This window comes from Theropithecus gelada, chromosome 9, assembly GCF_003255815.1.
Source record: "Theropithecus gelada isolate Dixy chromosome 9, Tgel_1.0, whole genome shotgun sequence".
Lineage (NCBI taxonomy): Eukaryota > Metazoa > Chordata > Mammalia > Primates > Cercopithecidae > Theropithecus > Theropithecus gelada.
In genome coordinates, this window is record NC_037677.1 from 19,608,107 (window position 1) to 19,633,980 (window position 25,874).

The 25,874-nt window shown below is 43.7% G+C and overlaps 1 long non-coding RNA gene across 1 annotated transcript; it reads right to left on the reverse strand.

Annotated features, from left to right (window-relative positions):
- Positions 1–4,637: 4,637 nt before the first annotated feature.
- On the reverse strand, positions 4,638–25,654 carry LOC112632131. The gene is made up of 3 exons (XR_003121260.1): positions 25,627–25,654; positions 20,560–20,738; positions 4,638–6,412 (listed from the first exon to the last, which is right to left on the reverse strand). It is a non-coding gene; the product is annotated as an uncharacterized LOC112632131 (long non-coding RNA).
- Between the last annotated feature and the right edge of the window lie 220 nt (positions 25,655–25,874).

Here is a 25,874-nt window from a genome sequence, read left to right on the forward strand (position 1 = left end):
TTTACTTAATGAGTTTCCTTATCTCCAAAATGAGAAAGATAATATCTCTCTCACATTGTCGTAATGGAGATTAAAATACGTTAATCAGTAAAGTGTTTAGAACAACACCTGGCACATAGTGAACTCTTAATAAATGTTATCATTTACTACTAATATTGGTAATATGAGCAATAGCATGAGTAGTAATTTAACAACTCTCTTAATTGTGGGATATTCAGGTCTCAGGTTTTTGATACTATAAATAATTCATTAGAACATCCTTGTAGATAAATTTCTGCACACATGTCTGAATATTTCCTCCAAGTATAATTGCTGGGTGTGCATATTTTAAAGTTTTGGTCCATTTTGCAAACTGTGCTCCGGACAATTTGCACCATTTCACTTTACAGTCAACATTGAAAAGAATGCCAGTGTACTTCCTTCAGCACTAAAGATTGTTATTTAAAAATCTGTATATGAGTTCATTTTTCTTCAATTAGAAGAGAATTATTTTCATATGTTTACAATCAGTTGTATTAAATCTTTTGTGGGTTGCATCCTTTTCCATGAATTGAATTAAATTGAACACATAAGTTTAATCTATTTATGTTTTATATACTGTTACAATTTAGTGTATATTTTACATAACCCACATTTATTGTAATTTAAACACTTTATTTCTACCATATTATTTTGTGTTTTCTGTTTACAATATACATACATTTTCTTTTTTACTTATTTTATACTTCTCTGCTTTCTACTGGAATGATTATGTTTTCCCTTTTCTTACTTACTTGGCTGCTGCTTGGGAAGGTATATATTCTATTATTCTATTTCTATTCTTCTGTGGCTACTTTTCAATTTTTAACTTTGTTTCTGAATTAACAAGGTCTTTATTTGTTGTTCTTTTTTTTTTTTTTTTTTGAGACAGAGTCTCACTCTGTTGCCCAGGCTGGAGTGCAGTGGCGCAATCTCAGCTCACTGCAACCTCCACCTCCCGGGCTTGAAGTGATTCCCGTGCCTTAGCCTCTCAAGTAGCTGGGATTACAGGTGTGCACCACCACACCTGGCTAATTTTTGTATTTTCAGTAGAGATGGAGCTTTGCCATGTTGGCCAGGCTGGTCTCAAACTCCTGACCTCAAGTGATCCACCACCTCAGCCTCCCAAAGTGCTGGGATTACAGGGGGGAGCCACCAACTTTACTCAGTTGTTCTTTCTGCCTTCCTCTTGCACAATACACAGTTGTTGGAATGTTTAACTCCCTATCCCTCCAACTCTCCTCAGTCATAGATGTCATTGTTATCTAGTATTTTATTTCACTTTTGTACCTCATTCCTAAACACTGTCATCATTCTTGTATAGCTGTTCCTTGTTTAGATTTTTCTGAATGCTTACCAGTTTCATTGCTTACCATTGCTTTTACGTCATGTTTGTTTCTTCTGGGTTTAATTGCTTCTTCCAATATTTAAAGAAATTAAAAGAATTTATAGAAATCCTTTAAGTGCTCATTCAGTGAGAGTTAATGGGCTAAATGCTCTTGGTCTTGGTTTGTCTGACAATATATATATTTTTTCTTTTTTCTTTTGAGACAGAATTTTGCTCTGTCACCCAGGCTGGAGTGCAGTGGTGTGATCTCAGCTCACTGCAACCTCTGCCTCCTGAGTTCAAATGATTCTTCTGCCTCAGCCTCCCGAATACCTGGGATTACAAGTGTGCACCACCACACCCAGCTAATTTTTGTGTTTTTAATAGAGATTGGGGTTTCACCGTGTGGTCCAGGCTGATCTTGAACTCCTGACCCCAGGTGATCTGCTACCTTGGCTTCCCTGAGTGCTGGGATTACAGGCATGAGCCACCTTGCCTGGCCTGAAAATAATTTTAAGTTTCCCTCACACTTGAACAATAGCTTTAATGATTGTAGAAATCTAGATTAAGAGTTGCATTCTTTCAGCACTCTGAAAATATTATCCCATTGCATTTTGGTTTTTATTGCTACTGTTAGAATATATTTACTATTAGCTTAAAGAATGCCCTCTCTGGTGGCTTATAAGATCTTCTCTTTGTCTTGTGTTTTGCATTTTTATCTTGGTGTATTCAGATATGGACTTGTTTTGTTTATTTTTCTTACAACATGTTGTACTTCCTGAATCCACAGATTCATGTCTTTGATAAATTCCAGAAAACTTACAGCCATTCTCTCTATAAGTACTGGCTTTCCTTATTCACTTAATTCTCTTTCTGCAACTTCTATTACACGTGTTTGGATATTTTCATTTTATCTGAATATCTCTTTCTTAAAAATATATTTTTATTGATGTAAAAATTCACATAAAATTAACCATTTAAAAGTGAAATTCAGTGAAATTTAGTACAGTCACAATGTTATGTAACCACCACCTCTATCTAGCAATAAATATTTTCATCATTCTGAAAGAAAGCCTTATATACATTAAGCAATTGGTCTCCATTCTCTCATCCCCCCAGACCCTAACAACCAGCAATTTGCTTTATGTCTCTATGGATTTACATATTCTGAGTGTTTTTGCATTTTTTGATCTGTGTACTGCATGTTGTATGATTTCTTCAAATTTACTTTCCAGTTCACTGATTCTCTAATCAGCTGTGTCTAAATCAGGTGAAACCTAGCTGCTGAGTTTTTCATTTCAATTACTAAATTTGTTTTTGTTTTGTTTTGTACTCTGTCACCAAGGCTGGAGTGCAGTGGCACAATCACAGCTCACTGCGTCTTTCATTTTCCTTTTTTCTTTCTTTCTTTTTTTTTTTTTTTTTTGAAACAAGGTCTGGCTCTAGTGTCCAGGCTGGAGTACAGTGGTGTGATCTTGGTTCACTGCAACCTCCACCTCTTGGGCTCGAGCCAACCTCCCACCTCAGCCTCCTGAGTAGCTGGGACTACAGGCATGCGTCACCATGCCTGGCTAGTTTTTTGTATTTTTAGTAGAGATGGGGTTTCATCATGTTGCCCAGGTTGGTCTTGAACTTGTGAGCTCAAGTGATCCACCTGCCTTGACCTCCCAAAGTGTTAGGATTACAGGTATGAGCCACTGCACCCAGCCACTCACTGCAGTCTTGAACTCCTGAGCTCAAGAAATCCTTCTCCCTCAGATCCCCAAGTAACTGTAACTACAGATGCATGCTATTTGGCTAGCTAATTAAAAAAATTTTTTAGAGTTGGAGACTTGCTATGTTGCTTAGGCTGGTCTTGAACTACTGGACTCAAGTGATCCTCCCACCTTGACTTCCTAAAGTTCTGGGATTGCAAGCATGAACTGCCCTGCCTGGCTAGATTTTTATTTTTATATTTTTAATTTTTGTTTGATTATTTCTTATTTTTACCTGATTTCATTTTTGATAATGTTATATTATTTTCTTATATTTTGATTTCCTTTCTTTCTGACATTAGTCATGTCAAATACTCTTAGTTTATAATTTATAAGATTATCGAATTTTCTGAAGTCCTTGGGTTCTAATACTATTGTTTATTATGCCTGCTGGTTCTTAATCATGGTGGATTATTTCCTCCGGCACTGTGGAGGTTTTGATTGTGAGCTCATCCTCTGTGAAAATCTTGTGCAGCCTGAGTTTGGTGCCCTGGGGGTTTTTATTGGCTGGAACCATTTTCATATTATTTTCTTGGCTTTTTGTGAACCATGCTGATAGTGTGAATTTGAACCCAAATTTGAATGAAGTGCAGTTATAAATTTCCAGGAAGGATTTTTTTTTTTCTCCCAGTGCAGTAAGGAACACAAAAGCTCTCTTATACTGTCACTGTGATATTACATGGATGTTTATCTAGTCTAATCTTTTATTGAGATTGTTGTTCTTTAAGTGTTCCTACTTGCTGTGGGAGTCTTCTTTACTTGCATGAGATGAAAACTCTGCCTTCTATCTTAGCAGGAATACCGAAACCCAAGCCCCAAGGTTACTGAGGTTGATGATTTCTGGGCAGTCACAGTATCAGCTCACTTGCTCACTGCTCTGGTATTCAACTCACTCTTCAAGCTGCATTTAAAATCATGTTTATCCTACATTATTCCATATTACCAGATGTTTGTAATGATTTGGTTTTCAAACCATCTCATTAAAAATGGAGGTTCCCCCCTTTTGGTTCAATTTCAGCTGACATAATGTTTCCTGTAGGATGGAACTGGAGCTTCAAGAACCACCTATGCATTCTCCCCAAAGACTTGAAAGCCTGAATTCAGATGTGGTCTTCCCAAATTCTTATAATGAATGGAAGGTCTTCATGTAGCACAGAGAGCACAGCTCTCGCTAGAGCTGTGCAATGCGGTAGCTTTGGGTAAAGGTTCAAAGGCACAGCTCAGGACATACTGTACAGAGACTTGATGTGGTGCCACCAAGTTGCTAAGAGGCAAGATAAAGCAATGGCAGACAGACCTGTGTGAGCCCCAGAGCTTTGAAATGAGCCCTAACCTTCTGGAAATAGAAGGCCTGGAGGAAATGGTACAGATTCAAGGTGGCTCTTGGCCTTGGAAAGGTGAGTTTTCATTAAATAGTTTATATAGTCTGCCTTGTGTAGGACGCTGGCTCAGAGATGCAACCAGGGTGTTAGCAGACTAACACAGGGGACTATGTTAGTCTGTTTTCCTTTGTTATAAAGGAACACCAGAGTCTGAGTAATTTATTCAGAAAAGAGGTTTATTTGGCTTGTGGTTCTGCAGGCTGTATAAGCATGGCACCAGCATGTGAATTAACAGAGTGAGAAACTCACTCATTTCTATGAGGAGGACACTAATCCATTCATGAGGATCCTTCCTCATGATGCAAACAGTCCCCACTAAGTCCCATTGCCAACATTGGAGGTCACATTTCAACATGACATTTGGAGGGGACAAACATCCAAACTATATCTGGAATGTTCACCTTCTAGTCAAAAGCAGCCAGAAAACAGTGGTTCTGAGTTTGAGTATAAAGTGTCTCAATTAGGAGGAAGATCTGTCATAGATGTTATGCTGGTTTTATATATTGCAAATAGTGACCATTAGAGCTGGCAAAACAATAAATCCCATTTGTGCTTGATCTAGCACAAATGAAGTTAGCAGGGCAAACTTACCATGAAAAAGGTCATATGCCAGCTGGGTGTGGTGGCTCATGCCTGTAATCCCAGCACTTTGCGAGGCCAAGACAGGTGGATCTCTTGAGGTCAGGAGTTCGAGACCAGCCTGACCAACAAGGTGAAAACCCATCTCTACTAAAAATATAACACTTAGCTGGGCTTGGTGGCACACGTCTGTAGTCCCAGCTTCTCAGGAGGCTGAGGCAGGAGAATCGCTTGAACCCAGGAGGCAAAGGCTGCAGTGAGCTGAGATTGTGCTACTGCACTCCAGCCCGGGCAACAGAGCGAGACTCTAATTTGAATTAGTGCCATGGAAACTTTTTGAACTATAGAGAAATGCTTATTAAGCAGTTAAAAGGTTGAAATGGAAGACAGTTTTAAGAATAAAGAGATCATTTAAGCAAAAAAATATAGGTCTTCAGACCTCTTAGTCAATGTACCTAGTCAGTTACTTAGAGTGACAAGTATTTTTATTAATTTCATTACAGAGAGCCTGGAATTAACTGAATCAGATCAAGCTCTGGGAATAACTGATGCTCAGAAATAAATAACTGATGCAGTACATTTTCCAATAGCTCACTGACTGGGGGCAAAGGCTCTTTTACGTAACTGAAGTACGGAAGTGAGCCTAGGATTACCCAGAAATGTGCTGGTGACAGGTGTGGCAGCTATCTCATTATTTAATCTACCCAAAATGAATGTGCACAACTTCATGTCATTTCCTGGCCTCAGGTGCTGTGAAAAAAAAAAGTGCCACTCTTTAAAATCTAGGTTTCCCTTCCTGAATAAACAGCTAGACCTTCTTTCCCAGACTTCCCTGTGTAAACTGAAATTCAGGTTCAGTCACTTGCTACTTGCAGAGTCCAATGAAGAGGGGTGAGTTCTGGTGTAAAGAAAGTGACTTTATTCTAAGTCTTAGCTTAGGGGAAGATGTACAGGCTCCTGCCTTTAAGGGTACTGCTTCCCTTTGTGGGCAGAAAGCAGGCTTTTAAACGGGAACCTGGCATGAGCAGCACGCAGGGGAGGGAGCGAGTAGGTGCAAGGTCTACATGACTCACTGTGTTGCCTTATCTACTGAGTGGTCCAGCTGGCGCCGTCCTGGGCAGAGCTAGGTTGTAAGGTGGCCATTGTCTGGAGGTGTTCTCCAGGTGGGAGCGAGTTCCATCGTGGACATGCTTTAGGTTGCAGATTGAGTGTTGTCTCTTGAGGTGATCTCCTGGTGAGAGAGTCATGGCTCTGGAGTTTCTAAGTAAGCAGGTAGTTAGATCATCTGGGAGTATCATGTAGGGAGCCTCTGGCGAAGGGAAGCTGGAGGTTTTCATTGCATTTCTAAAGAGCTAAGTGGGAAGTGGGGAACAAGGAACAAGGAGGAAAGAGAAAAGAAGAAAAAAGTAATTAACAAAATAACTCGTTCTCTTTCTCTTGGAGAAATAGGGGTATGCGTTTATACCTGGAGTTCAGTATGATCATATGACTGAGTGCTGTGAGCAGCCGTGTGTGTCTGTCATTTCCAGGTCTGGCCTATAAAAGCTTTGCAGGCCGGGCGCGGTGGCTCATGCCTGTAATCCCAGCACTTTGGGAGGCCAAGGTGGGCAGTTCACGAGCTCAAGAGATCGAGACCATCCTGGCCAACATGGTGAAACCTCGTCTCTACTAAAAATACAAAAATTAGCTGGACGTGGTGGCACATGCCTGTAGTCCCAGCTACTCAGGAGGCTGAAGCAGGAGAATCACTTGAACTAAAGAGGTGGAGGTTGCAGTGAGCCAAGATCGTGCCACTGCATTCCAGCCTGGCAAAAGAGCGAGACTCCATCTCAAAAACAAACAAACAAACAAAAACAAACACAAAAACCTTGCAGGCATGCTCAGACATGCTTGTTTCCTCTTCTGGATGGTTGAGGTGGCAACCCTCAGGAAAGCTATATGTTAAAGATGACTACCATCAGCTGCCATCAACCTTGGTTCTTGGATGACTACATGGGGTAGAGCTGCCCATCCAACCCTCTAGGAGCTGTTATATTTCTATGGTGTTGAGCTACTGCACATTTGGGCCTATTTTGTTATCTCAGCCTAACCTCCCTGAACTAATGCATAGTATAACCAGGGTGCCAAGGATATTAGAGGTTCTGTGAGCCCCTGTGTGTGTGACTCCCAGTAGAATTATTTTTCCTCGTTCTTTGATGAAAGGTGCTGAAGATCATCTCTGGCCATCACCCAAAACCTGGCACCTGTGCTCCCTGTCCTTGCCATCTATGGCAGCCCAGTCGCCAACCAGCCTTTGTCTAAATGTGGCTGGCGATTTTGGACACCTGATGATTCAAATCCCTGGGCATCTGAAACTGGCCCATGTGTTCCCCTGCCACACCCTCCTAGAGCATTGGGTTTGACTGAGTGATTTTTAGAGGAGAAAAAACATGATTTTCATATTAAAATAAACATTCATGGGTAGAAGGCAAAACTGGATGAATTTCAAAGACCAAGCCTAAGACTTCAAAGAGATTTCAAGCTTGCATTTGCAGTTCTGGATCAAGCCCTCAGACTTCCCCTGGGGCACTCGTTCACTGTGTTTTGGGTTGTCAGAACTGTACTTTATTTATTGTTATTCTAAGGGTTTTTAGGTTTTAATCCAATAGCCAAATATTTTCTTTCAATACAGTGCAGACACCTAATTCAAGGGTTGTTAAATATTATTAGAACATCAGATCATTTGTTATTGGATCCTTTTTTCTTCCCATATCACCACACCCCCCCAAAAAAAAGAAGGGAAGAAAGAAATTTACTACCCTAGAATATAAACTATGAAGTAGATTTTAGATGAAGTAGATTTTTAGATTTTAGATGTGAGTCTCCCAGCCCACCAGACTCCCTTTTAGCCGGTGGCTTCAGAAGCCCCCTCCCCTCTGCACAATGCACTCCCAGCTCCCCAAGCCCCCACTTTTCAGGAAGTTGGGAGTAATCCTTCAGGCCCACAGGCCACTGGATTTCTTCACCCTCTACCTAGACAAGTCTCGAGTCTGTGTTGGAATCACGAGCAACCTGGTCGTCTTGGACAGAATGGCCAACTTCTGCTCCGAGCAGCCTTGTGTTTGACACCTGTACTGGGCAGTTTTTCTCTCCGAAAGTTCATGTCTTCCCCTGGTAGTCAGTGTATCTTCAGCTAACATCTATTCAGGGAGAAAATAGTCTCCTCAGGAGCTGCCAGCTGATCTGCAAAGACCTTCTCATTTCCCGAGAGTCAACCCTCCATCAGCAGCTCATTTCAGATTCACAGTCCACACTCCCCTCGCTGCGCTCAGTCCTGCCTTGTGGCGTTCTCTGGGATTGCTGGGCATGTGTTTACTCAACTTGGGGCCACAGTCTTCTGAGTGAGGAAAATACACCCAGGGTCAGATTTGCTTCCGGAGAGGTCTCGGGCAAAGCTAGTGGAGATGGGCCAGCACCAACAAGAGGTCCCAGAGGCAACGTCCTGCCTCGCGCTCCCTGAGGACTGGGAGTTGCCGCCACTATCAGAGGAGCTGGGGCGGACCCTCTGTGCCAGATCCCAGGGGTGAGTGCTCCACCTAGAAGGCAGGGGAGGGGGCAGTCAGGACCATGTGCAGAAATGGAGGGCAAATGGGAGAGGCTGAAAAGACAAGGACTGGAGACAAATGGAGATGCTGGGATCTTGCCCAGGGTAGGTCAGCCTGTCTATAGCCTGGAGCCCTGAGAGCAAAGCAGCAATATTTGCAATGAGAATCTCCTGATGTAAAAAATATATATATATACTTATTTTGACTAGGTAGTATATCCAGAGGAAAAACAGTGCTGGGCACTGTGGCTCACGCCTGTAGTCCCAGCACTTTGGGAGGCTGAGGTGGGAGGATCACTTGAGCCCAGGAGTTCAAGACCAACCTCAGGAACATAATGAGACCCCCCTCTTTACAAAAATTAAAACAAATCAGCAAGGCATGGTGGCGCACCTGTAGTCACAGCTACTTGGGAGGCTGAGGTAGGAGGATCATTTAAGCCCAGGAGTTAGAGGCTGCAGTGAATCATGATCATGCCATTATGCTCCAGCCTGGGAAACACAAGACCCTGTCTCAAAAAAAAAATCTCCAAAGTGGACAAAAGGGCCTACTTTCACCTTATCCCCATGACACTCAGTTTTCTTCCCGCAAAGCCACACTTCTCCTAGCTTCTCATTTATTGTTCTATAGTTTATGCATGTATAAGCATATGTGTTTGCATTATTTGTTAGTTTATCTGTTTATATTTCAAAAATGGCACATTCTATACAACTTTTCATTATTATGCTTTTGTCTGCAAGTAACTGAAAATCCTGATTAAAATAACTTAGCCTTTTTTTTGATGTAACAATAAGTTGAGAGGTGGGTGGTTCCAGGGATGTGTTGAAACACCCTTTGCACCTTAGAATCCTCTTGCAGGGGTGGATTTCCTTCCCTTGGCTCTAGGCCACAGCCTTCTGGGAGTGCAAAATGCTCCCTGCATCATTTCACTTCCTGAGAGGTCGAGAGCAAGTCTGGGGCGAGGCCTTGTCTTAGGCCACCAGAGGACCATGTGGCCGGAACAGTGAGTCACGGCCAATATCAGAGGAGCTGGGGCCGGATTTTCCAGCTTCAAATTGCCGTGTCGGTTCTTTCTCGGTTATTTCTCATCTTCGGATGAGGAGAATTCTTCCTGGGCCAGCTATTAATACTTCCAGGAGAACCTGAATTATGTTCCAGGCTAGCAGGAATCCTTTCACCAGGGTCTGTGAGCTCCTGTAAACTTTTCCCCACCATGTCCTGGAATCAGGCTTTGTCCATACCTTTCCCTGTCCTGTGTTGCCCTTTTTGGGTCTCAAGATTTCAGGGAAGGGCCCAGCCCTGTCCCAACACCTGTTGGTGTTGTCTCAGACATGGGATGTGTGTGTGTGCTCCTCAGGGAGGGAGCCTCCTAGCCTGGAGGACTCAGCTGTGCCCTCAGGGCCGGCCCCTGGGACCTTCTTGTCTCTCTTTCTGCAGCCTTTCCTTCCTTACCACCGTGCTTCAGGAGACAGCTGACTCCCAGTCGTGTTTCTCTTTCTTGTTCTGCTTGTTGTTTTCGAGCAATTCCCCAGTGGAGAAGGGGGAATATCCCATTCGCTGCTGCTCTGGGAGACTGGCAGAAGCTCTTCTCTCTTCAGGTCACACCAGTGCCATTTTCTCCATGATTAATGTCTTTCTGTTTTTTTTTTTTTTTTTTCTTTTGAGACGGAGTCTCACTCTGTCGCCCAGGCTGGAGTGCAGTGGCGCAATCTCAGCTCACTGCAACCTCCGCCTCCAGAGTTTAAGCGACTCTCTTGTCTCAGCCTCCCGAGTAGCTGGGATTACAGGGGCCTGCCGCCATGTCCGGCTAATTTTTGTATTTTAGTAGACATGGGGTTTCGCTATGTAGGTCAAGCTGGTCTCGAACTGCTGACCTCAAATGATCTGCCCACCTTGGCCTCCCAAAGTGCTGGGATTACAGGCGTGAGCTGCTGCGCCCTGCCCATAATAAAAGTCTTTCATGCCAGCCCACTCTGAGGATGACAGGCACCTGGAGATGGTATTTCAGTCCACTGTTGTTTGTCAGATTACATTAAATTAATGTGTATTATTTATTTATTTTATTTATTTGTTGTTTATTTGAGATAGAGTCTTACTCTATTGCCCAGGCTGCAGTTCAGTGGTGTAATCATAGGTCACTGCAGCCTCAAACTCCTGGGCTCAAGCAATCTTCCCATCTCAGCCTCCTGAGTAGCTGGGACTACGGGTGTGAACCACTACACCCAGCTAATTTTCAAACATTTTTTTGTAGAGACAGGGTCTTGCTATGCTGCCAGGGTTGGTCTCAAATTCCCAGCCACAAGCCATCCTCCCACCTCAGCCTCCCAAAATGCTGAGATTACAAGTATGACCACTACACCCATCCCAACATTTATTCATTTAAATAAGAGAAAGCATGGGGTGGCTTCAGGGTTAGCCTCAGAGAGCCCCTCCCTGTGCCAAACCCACAGTCAAGGGGCAAATGTGCTGCAGCACCAGCAGTATCTCCCAGGAGGGACAAATCCCCTTCCCCACAGTGAAAGCCACTGACATTAGAGCCAAGGGAGATCTCCACACTTGAGGTGTCTGAACTTGGCTTCAATTCTGGCCCAGGTCTTATCAATCTAAAAAATTACTAAGCCTGGCTGGGCATGTTGGCTCACATCTGTAATCCCAGCACTCTGCAGGGTTGAGGCAGGTGGATCACCTGAGGTCAGGAGTTCGAGACCAGCCTGGCCAACATGGTGAAACCCCGTCTCTACTAAAAATACAAAAAATTAGCCAGGCATGGTGGCGTGCACCTGTAATCCCAGCTACTTGGGAGGCTGAGGCAGGAGAATTGCTTGAACCTAGGAGGCGGAGGTTGCAGTGAGCCAAGATCATGCCACTGCACTCCAGCCAAGGTGACAGAGCGTAACTCCATCTCAAAAAAAAAAAAAAATAGTAATAATAATAAATAAATTACTAACCCAGTAACAGTCAAGGTGTGGTCTAAGGACCACTTGGGGTCTGGGTAGCTGCCCTTAGAATGATCTGGGTTATATTTCTGTATTCAAACTATGTTTCCACTTCGTTTGGGGAAGAAATTGATCATTTCCATATGCTTCGACAAAAGCAACTTCAACCAAACCATTTGTTCTTGTCAGTTTTTGTTCTGATGAAAATGCGGACATTTAAAATGACATGTATTTTGCCCGGTGATGAAATCCACAGAGTGACAATCTAGAAAGTCTCTGGTTTACCATGCTCCTGTTATGTGGGTGCATGAGTAGGACTAGGGTGGAATTAGACTGTGGGCCAGTTACCAATGGTAACGTGAACGTGGAAGGACGTATATGGAGATGTCCAGTGACTACAGGTGAGTATAGCTCACTGCGGAGACCAAGACCGTGGAGGCAGACAGCTCAGGCTCAGGGGGGCCTCTATTTCACTAGTCAGGGGACCTTATTTTTCTCAGGTGTAAAATTGGCATCGTAAGGCCTTCTCTGAATTTTAAATAAGAGATCTTAGGTAAAGTGGCTAAATGAATGTCAGTTATTTAAATGAAAAATTATAGGGAGATGGGAGTTGATACCAATTCCAAAGCAAAAATATACTAGGAAGAATAAAAGATTTGAAAAAGGCAAGGTTTCTATAAGAAATACATATTTTAAAGGGTTATAAAAATAATATATGCGAAAGCACCCCTTTTTGTTTTTTTCGAGATGGAGTTTGGCCCTTGTTGCCCAGGCTGGAGTGCAATGGCACAATCTTGGCTCACTGCAACCTCTGCCTCCCGGGTTCAAGTGATTCTCCTGCCTCAGCCGCCCAAGTAGCTGGGATTACAGGAGTGCACTACCGTACCTGGCTAATTTTTAAAATGTAGTAGAGATGGGGTTTCACCATGTTGGTCAGGCTGGTCTTGAACTCCTGGCCTCAGGTGATCTACCTGCGTCGGCCTCCCAAAGTGCAGGGAGAAAGCACTTTTTAAATTGTGAAGAGCTGCATAAATCTGTGGACATTTTATGATTACCACTGTGACAGCATCAGTCTGAGTTAGATCTTCATTCTTTAAGAGATCACTCACTCACTCATCAGACACTGATGGAGCATCTGCTCTGTGCCAGGCACTGTTGAGATATGGAGCAGCAGCCCGCACAGGTGGGGCTCCTGCCCTCGGAGGGCCGGGAGGCCAGCGGGACAGACAGACAATCAATACCAGTGATAGGGCGATGAAAGTTAAAGACCCCTAGGGTGTAACAGGACTTCAGAGCAGAGGCCTAACTGTCTGGAGAAGTCAAAAGGCCTGCTCAGAGGAGATAACTAATGTAGAAGAGCTCCCGGGAAGTCAGAGCCAGGGAGGGGACCTGGGGCAGGTGTGTTAGTCTGTTTTTTGTTGCTATAAAGGAATACCTGTGGCTGGGTAATTTACAAAGAAAAGAGCTTCATTTGGCTCACAGTTCTGCAGGCTGTACAGGAAGCATGGCACCAGCATCTATTTCTGGTGAGGGCCTCAGGAAGCGTCCACTCAAGATGGAAGGTGAAAGGGGAGCAGTCATGTCACACAGTGAGAGAGGAAGCAAGAGAGAGGGAGGAGGAGGTGCCACGCTCTTTTTAACAACCAGATCTCATGTGAACTCATGACCATGGGGATCACAGGGAGGGCACCAAGCCATTCATGAGGGATCTGCCCCCGTGCTCCGAACCCCTTTCACTAGGCCCCGCCTCCAACATTGGAGGTCATATTTCTTTTCTTTTCTTTTCTTTTTTCTTTCTTTTTCTTTTTCTTTCTTTCTTTTCTTTTTTTTGATGGAGTCTCGCTGTGTTGCCCGGACTGGAGTGCAATGGCATGATCTCGGCTCACTGCAACCTCCACCTCTCAGGTTCAAGCAATTCTCCTGCCTCAGCTTCCCGAGTAGCTGGGACTACAGGCATGTGCCACCACACCCAGCTAGTTTTTGTAGTTTTAGTAGAGATGGGGTTTCACCACATTGGCCAGGCTGGTCTTTGAACCCCTGACTTCAGGTGGTCTGCCCACCTCAGCCTCCCAAAGTGCTGGGATTACAGGCGTGAGCCACTGCGCCCAGCCTGAAGGTCACATTTCAACATGAGATTTGGAGGGGACAAACATCCACATAATTTGACAGGCACGTGTTCCGGTGTCCCAGGCAGAGGGAACAGCCCACGCAAAGACTTGGTGATGGGAGATAGCATGGCACAGATGAGGAACTTAGACTAGTGCTAGTAATATCAGCATGGAAGCGGGAGGAGCCACAAGAAGGGAAAAAGGATTGGAGATTTACTGGAAAAAGAAGAGCACAAAAATTCTTTTTGGAAGGGAAGACAGATATTTTAGGACACGCTATCTGAGATGGCTTCGAGGGATGTGCAATGTGACAGGCACCAGCTCTGAGGCAGGTTCACCGAGGGGTTTGCAGGGGAGCTCAGAGTGTTGCATCCACTGGTCGGTGCAGTTCCCAAAGTGTCAGCAACCCTGGCTGGGAACAGCAGCTGCCCAGGTAGGAGAGAGGCAGGAGGTGAGGATCCTCAGGGGTCCCTTGTGGGGGATGAACAGTGCGGGGCACCAGCATTAGCACTGTGGCCACCACGGTGGCCAGCCGCAGGGTAGCACTTACATATTAGGGTTACAAAAGTCTTAACACAGGCGGAAGAATTTCTCTAGGAGTTTCCATGAATTTTTTGTGACATTCATGGGTGCCAGAGGGCAAGAAGATCCGTTGTTTGACATTTGCTTTCCAATTCTCACAGGGACCCAAAGTCAAACTGGGCAGCTATCCAGTGGTTCCTTGGCCTCATTCCACATGGCTTTATATTTTTAAAGTTCGCTTACTCCAAAGAATTAAAATGCTTTATAGACTTCATGTAGCAGCCTGGTCAGGAGGAGCCTGTTTCAAAAGAGAAGTGACATTCATGCCGTGACCTGGGGGAAACAGGCAAGCATAGGTATTGAACAGAACCTTTAGACACGCTGCAGTAAGTCAGGACTTTGAAATCAGATGCACCATGTCTTTTTTTGCTGCTATTTTTTGTTTGTTTGTTTTTGAGACAGAGTTTTGCTCTTGTGGCTCAGGCTGGAGTGCAATGGCACGATCTCAGCTCACTGCAACTTCTGCCTCCTGGGTTCAGGCGATTCTCCTGCCTCAGCCTCCCGAGTAACTGGGATTACAGGCATGTGCTAATTTTGTATTTTTAATAGAGATGGGGTTTCTCCATGTTGGTCAGGCTGGTCTTGAACTCCTGACCTCAGGTAATCCACCCGTCTCGGCCTCCCAAAGTGCTGGGATTACAGGCGTGAGCCACCCTGCCCAGCCTATTGCTGCTGTTTTATTTTATGTTGTTGTTTTTAGAGACAGGGTCTCACTCTGTCACCCAGGCTGGAGTGCAGTGGTGTGATCAGAGCTCACTGCAGCATCAAATTCCTGGGCTTAAGAGATCCTCCTGCCCCAGCCTCCTGAATAGTGAGTCTCGGGGAGTACAGATGCATGCCACCACACCCAACTTTTTTTTTTTCTTTTACTTTTTGTGGGGCTGCGGTCTTGCTATGTTGCCCAGGCTGGTCTCAAACTCCTAGACTTCCACCTCAGCCTCCAAAGTGCTGGGATTACAGGCATAAGCTACCATGCCTGGCCTATACCTTAATTTTAACTATTGCTTTGCCATTTTCTTGCAGTTACTTGACCTTGAACAATTTATTTCCTGTGAGCCTCAGTTTCTTTGTGTGTGAAATGGAGTAAGATTGTTCTATTACAGATTTGTCACATGGAGATTACAGAGTAAATGTCTATCAAGTGTCTAGCTCGGTTCCTGTGTCTCTCAGGTGGCTCCAGGTGCAGGCTGTGCATCATGGAAATGTCTGTAGGTCTGATACCTTTGGCAGGGAATGTCCTGCGGCCCTAGCTCGTTCTTTGATGTAGTAAAATGCCACAAAGTCAGCTTTGTTTATTGGCTTCCCCCAACAGCATTGGGGAAAATTGCTGCCGAGTATTTTTCCACTTACGGAGAGCTGCTCTCCATACATGTGCTACTCTTATATAGGATTTGGGCTCAGGCTTCCTGGTTTGCTGGTGTGCATCCTATTGTCCCTGAATAGGGCAAATAGCACCCCACGGTCCCTTGATGAATATGCAAATTGAGGGCGACGGGAGCCTGAGCAACCTCTCCTATGTTTTATGCTCGACTAGTGTTTTTCCCATCCTTTATACACCTCCTCATTCAAAGAAGGATTCCAAGCAACTTGCAGAGCTAGAACCAATTAAGAAGCAATCACGAGTAGCTGAGGCAGGAGAATCGCTTGAACCCGGGAGGTGGAGGTTGCAGTGAGCCGAGACCACGCCACTGCCCTCCAGCCTGGTGACAGAGCGAGATGCCATCTAAAACAAAAAACAAAAAAACAAAAAACAAAAAACAAAAAACAAAAAAAAGAAGAAAAAGAAATCATGAGGATGCAAAAATAAGAATAGTAACCCAAATGTAGGTCATAAGGCTTTGACTGCATTGGTAGAGGTGGCCTTCAAATTTGGCTCTGAACATCTTAGCAGCCAGGGTGGAAAGGAAAGCAGATGTAGCCAGCTTGCGATACCATCTGGCAAAACCATGTTCCCAGTACAAAAAGGAGCATAAATTGTTTTAGCTGGTATTAAGTCTACATATATTTAGTACTCATGGGACACATGGACCTTTTATGGAGACAGGGACTTGTTGGATTAACAAAAGCAACAATCTTATCCTCGAACTCAATAACATTTATAATCTGATTTTTCAAGGCAATTAGTTTGTGGAAAGCCACAAGCAATATTTTGAACAGATTTGACAGAAGCAGTGGAGCCGCGGGGCGTTCTGCGAGGCGCTCTGCCTCTGGTCTATTCTCTCTGATGAACTGCTCAGGCAGCATCGGCTCCTCTCAACCTACCCCTCATGGCACAGCTGAGCACAGGAATACAAATAGATTCCTACCCGAAAGATGAATGCCACCATATGTGTGTATTTTAAACCAGTTAGCTTTGACCACACCATTTCAACATTGATGAGGTTTTTGCTTGTAGTAGATTAAAAATAGTCAATCCAACAGGGAACTTGAACAATATGTGATTCTTGTTCACACAGTGAAACCGTAATTCTTTGTGCCCAGTTGGGAATCTCTAGGTTTCCACGTGGTTATTTCAAAACCCCAGTAACAGAGGAGGCTCTTCAGGGAAGGTGGAGCCTGAAAGCCCTGAGCAGGCATTAGGGAAAATAGCTGCACGGTTTTTCTTTTAGTGTTGTGGAGGAGGGAGAGGGAGCAGAGGTCTTAGAAATCATCGAGTACCCGGGGGCAGAGAGGGTAGAGACAGGTGAAAGAACTGAAACACACTGAGAGGTCACAGAAAGTCCTCTGTTAACAATAGCCAAAATATCTCCCGGAAATTGGGAAACACTGCTGTCATGTATAAAATTATATTAAGCTTCCAGCTCTGAGCCCACGTTTCTTTCTTCAGCCACAAATTCCTTTCCGCCACTCACTCTGCTGCCTTCTCGTCCTGTTTGTGCAACTGACGTGTGATCTCTTAAAGCCAAGCCTGGACTTGACTTTGCTCACTGACCTCTGTTCCAAGAAGAGACCCCCTCACGCTGCAAGGGGCTACCCGGGAAGAGCACCCATTGCTTTTGTAGCAATGGCCTGGGGCACGTGGATTAGGTCTGCTGTTTTGCATTAATGCTGCACACTCAGCCTCACAGAGTGATCCTTGACTGACAGCTGTGCTCCTCCCCAGCTGTGGGGGAAGTTACTATTCTTATCTAACAGCACGGGTCCGTCATTACGTTTCCTGCAGCAACCTCACTTGATTTTCCCCAAGTATTATCATCAGTACCTTCCTCCCAATTTCTCATTTTGAAAATATTCAAATGTGCAGAAAAATGGAAAAAATCATAAAGTAAAATTCTACACTTTTGGACCAGAGTCACCAATTTTGCCCCAGTTGCTTGTTCTCTCTCCAGTGCATGCTTGGGTGCACCTCTCTCTCTCTCTCTGTGTCTCTCCCTTTCTTTTCCTCTCCCCCAGCCACTCCCTCCCTCTTTTTTCTGTTATTTACATACATATATCCACTTCTTTTTACTTAACTATTTGAAAATAAGTTGTAGTCATCACAATAGTTCACCTCTAAATAATTCAGCATGAATCTCCTTAGAATGGTTTCCTACCTAATTGTAATATCATTGTCATACTTAATAAAATGAACAATTTCAGCCAGGTGCGGTGGCTCATGCCTGTAATCCCAGCACTTGGGGAGGCCAAGGTGGGTGGATCACTTGAGGTAAGGAGTTTGAGACCAGCCTGGCCAACATGGTGAAAACCCATCTCTATTAAAAATACAAAAAATTAGCCAGGTGTGGTGGCACATGCCTGTAGTCCCAGCTACTCAGGAGACTGAGGCAGGAGAATTGCTTGAACCCAAGAGGCGGAGGTTGCAGTGAGCCAAGATTATACCACCACACTCCCGCCTGGGCAACACAGTGAGACTCTGTCTCAAAAATAAATTAATTAATTAAATGAACAATTTCATTATATCTTCTCATGCAGTGTATATTCCTTTGTCCAATTCAGGATCCTATTAAGGTTCAAGCATTGCATGTGACTGTTACTGCTCTTTAATTTCTTTATTATAGAACAGTCCACATGCTTTTATATCTTTTGCGATGCACTTTTTGAAGAGTTCAGACCAATGGTCCTGTGCCATCTTCTGCCTTCCGGATTGATCTGGTTGTCTCTTTATGGTGGTGTTTACTGTGTTCCTGGTTCTTATTTTTTCCCTGTAACTCAGGGTACTTGAAGTCTAAATGTGTGATTAGATTCAGCTTAAACAACATTGGTAAGAACATTACAGAAGTGACCTTGAAAACCTGTGCTTTCATTATATCAAGAGGCACATGCTATCAGGTTGTCCTAATATTTGTGATGCAAGTTGGATATTTTGGCTAAGACTGGGACCACCAGATATCTCCATTGTATACCTGCAGTTTGCTGTTGTTTTCAACTGTCAAATTATCTGTAGGGGGGATACTTCGAGATTGTTTGAATAACTCGTCACTAACAATATTGTGTCCAGCTGTTAAAGATCCATGAAGATGCTTGCCTCAATCAGTTATTACATTGAGAGCTGCAAAATTATTTTTTAAATTTGATAATCTTTTCTACATGTATTAGCTGGATTTCTGAAAAAGAGGAGCTTCTTTTCTTCTTCCACCTTTATTTATTTTGCTCTCTCTCTCTCTCTCTTTCTCTTTCCCTCTCTCTCTCTCTCTCTCCCCTTCACTCCCTTTCTCTCTCCTTGTGGCACAAGTTATCTCAGGCTCATCTTGTGCTTTCTCTGTCCCAGATCTAAAGTCAGCCATTTCTCCAGGGATCCCTGGTTCCTTTTAGTGGGAATGACACTTGGAAGCCAAACTCTGGGCACTGGTTGTGCTGAGGCCATTTCAGTGAGCAAAGCTGGGAGATGCGTTGTCAACGTAATCATGAGTTCTTTTTTTTTTTTTTTTTTTCTTTTTTGAGATGGAGTCTACCTCTGTCGCCCAGGCTGAAGTGCAGTGGCATGATCTTGGCTCACTGCAACCTCTGCCTCCCGGGTTCAAGCAACTCTTCTGCCTCAGCCTCCCGTGTAGCTGGGATTGCAGGTGCCTGCCACCAAGCCCAGCTAATTTTTTGTATTCTTAGTAGAGACGGGGTTTCACCATGTTGGCCAGGCTGGTCTCGAACACCTGACCTCATGATCCACCTGCCTTGGCCTCCCAAAGTGCTGGGATTACAGGCATGAGCCACCGCGTCCGGCCAGTCATGAGTTCTTAATGACATTTCCCGCACAAATATCATCGTGTAGGACTTCTCTTATCTTCCTTTAGTTTGTATTTTCATTTCTTTTGTATTTCATACCTTTTCTCATACAGAGAGAATCTTGTTTCCTAAGTAGATTATTCGCTTTATCCAAAATAAAAATAGAACTGTTTTAGAATTACAGTGTGTTCGGGTTCTCCACAGAAACAGAACCAAAAGGATTTGTGTGTATGTGTATATGTTTTTATATGTACATCTATAAACATATATAATATTTATCAGCCAGGCATGGTGGCTCATGCCTATAACCCCAGCACTTTGGGAGGCTGAGGCGGGTGGATCACTTAGGTCCAGTAGTTTGAGACCAGTCTGGCCAACATGAAATACAAAAATTAGCCGGGCGTGTTGGCACATGGCTGCAATCCCAGCTACACAGGAGGCTGAGGCACAAGAATCGCTTGAACGCGGGAAGTGGAGGCTGCAGTGAGCTGAGATTGCACCACTGCACTGCAGCCTAGGCGACACAGAGAGACTCTGTCTCAAAACAAACTTATATAATGTTTATATTATATATATAACATATATAAACATATATAAATAAACATATAATATATATTATATATAAATATATGCAATAAACATATACATAATATAAATATATACAATAAACATAGATTTGCTGTAAGGAATTGGCTCAGCAATTACAGAGGCTGTCAAATCCCAAGGTCTGCAGCCAGCAAGACGCAGGAGAGCCAGGCCAAAGGCCAGCAGGCTTCAGACCCTGATAGAACCAATGTTTCAGTTTCAGTCTGAAGGCAGGAAAAGAAATGATGTCCCAACCTGAAGGCAGGCAGGAGGAGGAGTTCTCTTTTATTATGGGAGAGTCAGGCTTTTTGCTCTGCTTAGGCCTTCAGCTGATTGGATGAGCCCCGCCCACAGTAGGGAGGGCAGTCTGCTTTTACTCATTCTACCAACTCACATGTCACTCTCACCTAGAAACACGCCCACAGACACACCAAAAGTGTTTCACTAAATGTCTGGGCACCGCATGGCCTGGTAAAGTTGACCTGTAAAATGAACTAACATTACGGCTGTCAACAAAACTAGTAAGTCAAGTTTCAAATTTATTTACCATTCTTTTTGGCCTTAGCATGTATCGCATTACAGATGGCAGTCAGAAATAAGAGTAAGTTGAGGGCTGAGCACAGAGACTTGTGCCTGTAATCCCAGCACTTTGGGAGGCCAAGGTGGGAGGACCACTTGAGGCCAGGAGCTCAAGACCACCCTGGGCAACATAGCAAGATCTCATCTCTGCAAGAAAAAAGAAAAGGAAGAAGAAAGAAAAGTAACTTGAATTAGCCAGAATCAAAAGATTTTTAAAATTAAAAGTTACTTGAAATACTTTTTTTCTCTCTCTGGTTATTTTTTAATTTGGTATATACATATATATATATATATTTATGCTTTCTTCTGTTTGCATTCAATTTTAGAATTTGAAAAATCTATTTGGATTTAATTTTGTTTTTTGAATATGTAAAACATTTCTATGTTTCAAAAATCAAAATGATATAAAAAGTTGTACTCTGAGAAGGCTTATTTCCATCCCCCCTCCCATCCTACTCCTTTCCACTCATCTGTTTCAAGCTTCTCATTTTTGCATTTCTTTTAGCAAAAATAAGAAAATGCTCTCTGTACTATTTACTGAAGGCTTTTCTAATTGATTCCTCTCCATTTTCGATCACCAAAGTGTTACACATTCACTGTAGACATTTCACAAAATGCAGAAAAGTGCCTAAACACCACAGAAACATTTTGGACACCTATTGCTTGATAAATCGTGTTAATTAACTGAGCTAAGTCAGATATTCATCTGATTGAATTTAGATTTGGTTCAGTGGGATTTGCTTTAGTTTCTTTAAACACCTCATACATCTTGTTCTTTTGATTTACATGATTTAATTAATATTTCTATTTTCACAAACACATTTCCTCTCCAGAGTCAGTATTTCCTTACAAGGATGACACCCCGGAGAATAGGATGCAGGAAGTCATGAGGTACTTTCTTTGTCTACTGAACAGAAGAGAGGCTTCAGTTGGAGGAGTAACACCAGGAAGGACTTCCACCTTGGCTCCACCCGATTCCCGGGAGGAAGTGCTCATCTTCACAGGCCAGGATGTCCTCTGACAACCAACTCCCTAGAGGAGGGAAAAACGCTTTGAAAACACACTGAATTTCAGTAGCAACTCAGTGCTGCCTTTAGCCTCACCGGTGGTGTACAGTTTCAATCGGTCGTATTTCTCAGGCTAAACGCAACACGGCACAATTGGGATTGTATGAAGGATGGGTGTATTTAGAGGAAAAGAACAGAAAATGGCAATGGCGCCAAGACTGGCTTTTAAAAACAAAACATATCATGTGTGTGCGGCTCTTCACTTGCTGGAAGTGGCTTTACATGTATTATTTCCACTGGTGTAACTCTGAAAAGTAGGGTAGAAATGATCATACCTTTTTTAAAGATGAGGAAACTGAAGGTGGTTAACCCAGAGACGCTCTGTCAATCAACCGTGGAGCTGGGAGGCTCAGAGAGAGATTTCCTGAGTTGCAGTCACTGATTTTTCCTTCAAGTATGAACAAAGCTTTCAAAGAATGCAAACACTCTTGAAGCCAGAGTCTTACATAAAGCCAAATATCTTGTAATACAAATACTCAGTGTATTAGCTATCTACTGCTGTGTAACAACCCCCAAAACATAGTGGATTAAAGCAGCAGACAGGCATTTCAAGACTGTCTTTCAGGATATCTTGTATTACAAATATCTTGTATTATAAATACTCAGTGTATTAGCTATGTAACAATCTCCAAAACATAGTGGATTAAAGCAGCAGACAGGCATTTCAAGACTGTCTTTCAGGAATCAGGATGCAGTTGCAGTTAGTCTGGGTGCCTGAGACTCTTCATAAGCCTAAAGAAAATCCAGGATTTCTTACAAGAGAGACTGAAATCAAGGTGTTGGCCAGGGCTGCAGTCCTCTCAAGGCTTCGTAGAGGACACTACTTCCAAGATCATTCATGTGGCTGTTGGCGGGCCTCAGAGCCAAACTCGCTATTGGCCAGAGACCCCAGTTCTTTGCAGGTCTTTCCACAGGGTTATTCACAGCATGGCAGCTTGCTTCACCTAGAGTAAGGAGGGAGGAGGGAGAGAGATGGGGGCGTGGGGGGAGGATGGGGGTGGTGGGGGAGAGAGAGAGAGACCGGATAATAGGAAAAAAATCAGAGAGAGACTAGATAATAGGAGAAAAATCAGAATCTTTTTGTAACCTAATCTCAAAAATGACAGTCTATTGATTTCACTATATTCTTTTTGTTAGAAGCAAGTCACTAGGTAGGGCCAGCTCACACTCGAGGGCAGGGGATTACACAAGGGCGTGTATGCTGAAAGGTGGGGCTCCCTAGGAGCCATTGTAGAGGTTGCCCACCATATTCAGCGATTTCGTTAAAGATCTGTGTGTGTGTGTGTGTGTGTGTGTGTGTGTGAGACAGAGTCTTGCTCTGTTTGCCAGGCTGGTGTGTAATGGCGCCATCTCTCAGCTCACTGCAACTTCCACCTCCCGAGTTCTAGCGATTCTCCTGCCTCAGCCTCCTGAATAGCTGGGATTACAGGCACCCATCACCATGGCTGACTAGTTTTGTATATTAGTAGAGACGGGGTTTCACTCTGTTGACCAGGCTGGTCTCAAACTCCTGACCTCAGGTGATCTTCCTGCCTCAGTTTCCCACAGTGCTGGGATTACAGGCATGAGCCAATGAGCCAGACCTTAAAGGTTTTATTTTATATTAGCCGTTATGGTGATTTTTTTAGAATTTCAACAATTCAGTGAGATCTTTTTCAAAGAGAATCTAAAATATTATTGTCCTTAGAAGATATAGATTACTTTCCTCTATCCAAAAGACAATAGAGATTTATAATAGGGTATTCAATGTGATTGAAATTAATTTTGCTCCCCCACCCCCCCAAAAAAACCAAAAACCAGAAAACACCCAATGGGTAGGAGGAACTTAATGGCTGCTGTGTGAGACAAGGGTAATATCCATTGGGAATTCACGGGTCTTCAGAGAAGATGACGGTAGATCTCAGTGCTTCTTCCTGGAGAATAAGTACTATTATAAGTTGGGATGGCCCTGACAAAGACGCAGTGACAGATATGGGCAATCGAGGCTCTCTGGATAAAATTGCCCCAAGGGCAGAAACCAATGTGATAGTGGTCAGGCACTTTGACTAGTCCAGTGATAAAAGGAGAACCATGGTTCTGGCAGCAGATGCTGGAACCTCTCCTTCTCAGTCGTCCTGGGCAAGGCCTTTTGCCCAGTGGCAAAGGATTTAGAAGTGAACCTAAAGAGCTCTAACACTGGGATCCCAGGGCAATGCTGGCATGGGACAGCCTTGTTCAACTGTAGCACTGATGAAGGGAAAGCTTGTCCTCTTCCCACAGTGGTGAGCCACTATAACCTGAGCACTCTGGACACCATTGATAGTGAGGGTCTCAGAAGCAGGAAACTCAGCACCATCCATGTTTCTTTGGACCCAACAGTGACAACCTATTCCAGTGCCAACAGCTGCAATGGCAATGTGAGTATGATCCAGGATTTGTTATGTCCAAGCAACCAGGGCTGGCCCTTGGATGTGAGTGAGGGAATTCCCTATGAGAACCTTGGGTTTATAGGGAATAAGTTGTTCTGAGGGGTGGGAAATAGATTCCCTACTAGCCTGAGGATCTGTTTATCCCACTGTTGTATTTTAGAGGCTATTGCAAGAGGCTGGGAAATTTACATATATCTACATCCAAACTCTAAAGGAGAACACCCTGGTTATCTTAGATGTCTTACATACTCAATGCAAATATTTATTTATCAAATCAAAATTACCACAGGCTTGTAGCTGGCTGAGGTGGTTTGGATCTGTGTCCCCATCAAATCCTATATTGAATTGTAATCCTCAGTGCTGAAGATAGGGGCTGGTGGGAGGTGACTGGATCATGGGGGTGGATTTCCTAATGAGTGGCTTAGCATCATCCCCTTGGTACTGTCCTTGCCATTGTCAGTGAATTCTCATGAGATCTGGTTGTTGAAGAGTGTGCAGCACCTTCCCCTTCTCTCTCTCTCTTGCTGTTCCAGCCATGTGACTTGTGTGCTTCCCCTTGGTCTTCTACCATGATTGTAAGTTTCCTCAGGCCTCCCCAGAAGCTAAGCAGATATAGGCATCATGTTTCCTGTACAGTCTGCAGAGCCATGAGCCAATTAAACCTCTTTTCTTTATAAATTACCCAGTCTCAGGTATTTCTTTATATCAATGCAAGAATGGACAAGTACACTGATAAACCTTGCTTCCAGTCCTGGTGCTGTTAACAACTGGGTAAGAGACTTCTCTGAACTTCAGTGTTCTCACTGATAGAACAAGGTTGAATTTTTGAGGCATAAATTCCTTTGAGACCTGCTAAAATGAAACCTTTTAGAACATGTACTACATCTTACTCATCTTTCCATCTCCAGTCACCAGCCCAGTGGCCAGCACAAGTTGGCACCAAGTTGAATATGTTAAATAGCTTTTGAGTACTTTTATTTTGTTATTTTTGTGTTTTGAGACTGAGTCTCGCTCTGTTGCCCAGCCTGGAGTGCAGTGGTGTAATCTCAGTTGACTGTAACCTCCGCCTCCCGGGTTCAAGTGATTCCCATGCCTCAGCCTCCCTAGTAGCTGGGACTACAGGCACCTGACAGCACGCCCGGTTAATTTTTGTATTTTTAGTAAAGACGGGGTTTCACCATGTTGGCCAGGCTGATCTCGAACTCCTGACCTCAAGTGATCGACCTGTGTTGACCTCCCAAAGTGTTGGGATTATAGGCGTGAGCCACCGTGCCCTGCCAACTTTTGATTACTTTAAAAAGAAATGAACCAAAATGTTGCCCTCTGTTGGGATGGCTAAATGCTAACTCCACGATTAGCACAGCTATTTCAAAGCCACACACGGGAGCAAAAACCTTGCACAGTTTTTATATTGAGATGTTTTCAGTTGCAAGTAGAAAAAAAATCCAGCTCAAGACAGCTTATGACTAAAAAGGATCTGGCTCAGTAATAACTAAAAGGTTCACAGGTAGTAGGCTTCAAGTGCAGTTTCATCTGGCTCTATTTCTGTGGCTGTCTTACCTCTACCCACCTCTGTGACTGGCTTCACAGTTTAGAACAAGACTTCAAGTCACAGTTTAGAACAAGAGTTCTAAACCATCTTCTAATTGGTCCATCCCTGAACCAATCACTGTGGTGAGATTATTTTAGACCAATCATGATCTATCCCAGTAGCTGGGGTGTGGGTTTAATCCAACTAAAACCTCGTGGCTCCAACACAGTGGAAGAGGGAAAGAGAGGATGTTGAGAGTGGATGTTGAGAATATTGT